Consider the following 4,976-nt stretch of genomic DNA (forward strand, 5'->3'; position numbering starts at 1 on the left):
CGTCGTTAGCTGAAATGTCAGAAGATTCCACATTTGTTTTCGGCCTGGCAGCGGTTCAGTTGGTCAAGGTGGGCTTCCCGATAACAACATTAATATATACATCTTCCAAAGCCGAGAAGCGAGATGCGTTATCCATAGGGTGTTACACCGTAGGTCTTGCTTGAAACATAATAATAAAAAGTACCCGATTCCTTCTAGGAAGTTTTGCTAGAGATGTATAGAAGTTTACGTGGTAGTACCTCCTCAACTTCCGTCTGAAAGGAACGAGTGAGCTCAGATGGAAGGTAAAGTCATTTCACGACTTTATGACAAGACTAAACATGTTATGACCTGTTCAGGTAGTCCCATAGACGTTTTGAGGGCAGTTATCTACTGTGTCTAGAGCAAACTATTTGAAGGCTCTTCTTCGTCTTCCGCCTTTGACCTTCCCATAACGAAGTCATGTACCCGTCCCGTGTTATAGCTGGGTAAAGTAAGGAAAATAATGTCAAGTGGCTTGCTCAAAACTCCTGGGTTATGGGCCAAACGGCCTTACAGTTAGACCACACGGCGCCACAAGGCTGTATTATATGCCATCATTTCCAATGCCCCTCCTTACCTTGTGAATCTAGAGTTTTCAGGAGCAGAGCCACACCCAGAGCACGTCTAAGATCCCGCCCGCACTTCTTACCGCAAAGTGGTGATACAACCAGACCAAATTGTCTGTTGACCTGGATCGGATTTATGGATTATGATTCATCTGTACTTATATGTTCCGATGTGTATGTCTATCAATTTTCTTTGTAATATGCTTTTATTTCCTTGTATGTAAATACTGGGCCCTATTGAAAATCAGTTTGTCTATACTGAATAGGCCACCCAGGCATTTAAAAATAAACAAACAAACAAAAGTCCTTGATGTGAATCTAAATCTAAATACAGACAAAAATGCAAAATCCCTGCAACGCTGAACTTTCTTGTCTTTAGCAGTATCTATAGGGACGTTTTGGACTATATTCAAATCAATGAACGGGGATACATTAAGCTCTAGTAATATTACATTCTCATGTTTGTAGATAGAAGCTTTGAAAATAAGAGCTATAAAGCCGCAACTGCTTCCTAGTTCTGAACGGGTTTTACGTTTGCCAGCGTCAGTTTGTAAGACTTCGTTTCCACTCCATGTACATCGACGAGCAGACGGCATCGAGTGTGTAAACCCTTCAACGCTCGCTGGGAGATTGATGTAAGACGGCAGAGACACAATTGAGACATAATCGCAAGACCATGGATAGTTACAAGACATGGGAAGACACTGCATTTCATTAAAAGACATACGGGATTATGGTAAGACATTGGAGCTCGCTTGAAGACGCAGGAAATAAATGCCTTGTAGATCATTTGAAAAATACTGGTATCATTTATACCCCCTTTCCACTAGGACGGCGCTCTCGCCGCGCTCTCTCTGTGACCTAACATTTGACAGATCGCTCAACGAATTCTATAGAAAAGAAACACTTTTGTGTGTTTTGTTGTCTAACTAGTCACACTTTTACGTTTTGTATGATATACCCAGTGTGAAAGCGAAGGTAACACATATCCTGTGTAGATCGCAGTGAGAGCGCATCGCGATCGCAGTCTAGTGAAAAGGGGGCGTAACTAAAATATCGAGATCGGTCAAACGTCAACGTCTGGACGTTCAATGATCTATTAATCCACTGACGCCATCTTTGCTGAACCACTTTCATGCTTGTCTTACTTTATATTGGTTTCGGCACGGGTTTTTTAACCGGCTTGCGGGATGATTTGAGATAGACAGATCTGAAATTGCCCCCGGTTGGGTTTTCGCACACAGTGCGTAGAGCATGACTAACAGTGAGTCAAGAGATACTCAGTCTTAAACCGTCGTCGTCGTCGGTCGACGTGATCATCAAACCACATGTCTCTTGAGTGAACCTGCATTAAAGTGCACTCTCACTGCAGTTGGGGCACCGGTGCGGCACTTCGGGGTTCGAAGACGACTCAACGAATTTCAGAGACAATTAAAGAACGACTTTTCTTAATTTTGTGTATTTTGTCGTCTTCTTAGTTTGAGTTTGAGTTTGAGTTTATTTAGATCCACAATTAGCCTCATCAGAGGCTATTCTTCCTATGGTTTACACATTCATATTTACATAGTACATACGTAGTTAAAACATACAGAGACATACAAAGTAACAATAGATAGTAGAAGTAACATGATTCCTCATAGTCAACGATTTTAGTCCAATACTTGCTTCATACTTTTACGTATTACGCAATATCTAAATTATATTAAAAAACGGAGAAAATAACAACACAGTGACAGTTTCGAAGCCAATATCAGAGAAAGCCTTTGGAAGTTGCCTTGTCCATTTACCAATACAAGGGTTTCAGCATTATGTAGATATGCCACTTTTGCCGAAAACATCGATATTGAAGACCCAGATAAAGATAAGAACAAGTAGTAGTGTAGTGTAGTATAGTATAGATGTACATCATATTAAAGACCACGGCACTGACGATAAAGTACAAACGGTATGTTTACCATAATATCATTGAAAAACATCGATGAAAAGGTATAAGACTGAAACGTTATTTTCTTCCTTCATATAACCAGCCTACGGTACACGTTATATAAGACTCGCGTTAATGCCAGCCTTTTCAAAGGTTCGTAGATAATAAGTGCTGTTACAAAACGGCCTATATGTTTAGATTGTATTAGTGTAAAAGGAAGGTGAAATATGATACGATGTGACATGTTTTCTTGTTGTACCGGTGTTACCTAGGTGATTTATTTAAACCCGGACGTTGCTTTCTTTTTGAAATTATCGGCGCGGGGCACCGGACCGGACTTCCAAGCTGTTTTCATTAAGACACATTAGCGTCGCTTAGTCGGTCTGAAACCAGAGCCTTCTGTAATTGGCTCTGTCATTAGGGTGTTTAAGGGCCGCCCTTAAGGCACTGTTGACACGGCATGGGGCAATCAGCGAGTTTCACCGGACCGTTTGAAGATGAAAGAAGCGGTACGGGACATTAAAGCTTCGTTTGGTTTGATTCGGATCTTCATTAGTGACTGATGTGTAACTCTTCTTCCTGGAGTCCGGGTGATTGATGTAAATCACCGTGTGGCTGATACGAGACGGAGGTTCGCCAGGCCTCCATCCGGGTGATTTGTAGTCACCAACTCCAGACAGAAGGATTTGCTCCATCACAAACTGCGACATGCCCCTACTCTTTTTTCGGAAGGTGTGGTGGGTTCTTTTACGTTCGACGGAACAAGCATACAAATCGGAAATATTATTGCTACAATTAAATACAAATCTTTTGCCTTCAAGTAAACTATTGTAGAGAAAAGTATGAACGATTGCAAATGTATAAAAAGAAGAAAACTGTCGCAAAATGTAGCAACGAAGTGATACATGTACAAAACAAAGATATAAACGTTTTCCTACTTATTCCCTTTAGGGGATACAATCGGCCTGTAGGCCGTAAGTTTGTTTGAAGATATTGATGAGGAAGGATTGGCGTTGACATGAAAACCGTCCAAACTATGGGTTTATCAGAGTTTGTTAGACAGTACAGTGTGTCAAAGAAGTGACATTGACATCCATCAGACATAACACAGTGCGGGGTCGTTTCTTTTGCTTGATGTGCGCTGATTGTTTGTTTGTTTGTTTGTTTGTTTGCTTGTTTGGTTTGTTAGTTTGTTGGTTGGTCTCTTGCTTGCTTGGTTGGTCTTCTTTATCTCGTTCTTCGTGGCAAATGTCCAGCCAAAGGCAAAAACACAATGAATAGATCTCGACCCATGAGTATAGCCGCGTGTAGCACACTAACGACCCCCTAGCGACGGTTTATCAAACTGCATGTACAAGACGGCAAAGCCCGTGTATGTTTTGTGCCGCTTTCATCGAAATGTGCAAATTTAACCAGTCTTTATGGAAAAGTATAGCTGATTATCAAAATTAGAAAAAAAAGTTAAACCGAAATTTTGGACTGAGTCGCTTAGTCCTCCTTCGTTTAACCTGGCCGACTCAAATTGTTCTAAACACGAGCATTAATGCAGGTGTGACGTCAGTAATGGGTCAAAGGTTGTGGCTGTCAATATCGTCACCCGTGCCGGTTGGGATAAAGTTTGTGTAACCTGATATAGACGGCCTCTTTATCTCCTGTCATGAAATAAATCTGTTTGGTATCTAGAACTTAAGCGCCTTCCGAAAAAAAAATCGCTATTTTTATCAGGGAATATCAAATAAACAGCCCATCGTTACTGCAGGAAAACAACTTTATATGAATGAAACACGTGAGGCGATAAACAGGGAATCTCATGTTTCAGAACGTTACTTTCCATCTGATTTCTATTTTCCCAATTGTGTGGTAATAAATATACTTTGATACAGGCCCAAAAATAAATTCTAGCAACCATATTGATCTTTCAATTGCAAGTTACGCAACCTGTTCTAAAGAAAAGGCCAACCAGTAATTTTGGTGGAAAGATTGCACAGTACTTTCTTCTGCCAAAGGACAGCCACTTATATTCATTGTGAGAAGACAATTCCTCCTTCACAAGTAATCATGATGATAGTTTTCTTGGAGAGGCTGCATCGTATTTTTCCAAGAAAGGCCAGGCTTTGGGCTATGTTGCCCCCCCCCCCCACACACACACACAAATTAAGCATTCTTTAAATCATGCAAAACAGCTAGAAAACTGGGTGCTTCAAGGAATACACTTAAATCTGAGTCGACGAAGACGTAAATTTCTTTCATTAAGCCTTAATTGTTTTCCCTCCTATCATTTTCTTTGTACGTTGTACGATGAGTTCATTTCGATCCCCATAGGACCACTACACTATTTACTAGACCGTAACAATTGCTATTTTTCAAGAACATTAAGCCATCTGTCAAGTCTTTGGTTGCAGCATCTAGTGGAAAAAAGAAGAAGTGAATGAAAATGATAGGATCGATGCAGACTTGAATGCCAT

The sequence above is a fragment of the Branchiostoma floridae genome, chromosome 13 (assembly GCF_000003815.2).
Source record: "Branchiostoma floridae strain S238N-H82 chromosome 13, Bfl_VNyyK, whole genome shotgun sequence".
Classification (NCBI taxonomy): domain Eukaryota; kingdom Metazoa; phylum Chordata; class Leptocardii; order Amphioxiformes; family Branchiostomatidae; genus Branchiostoma; species Branchiostoma floridae.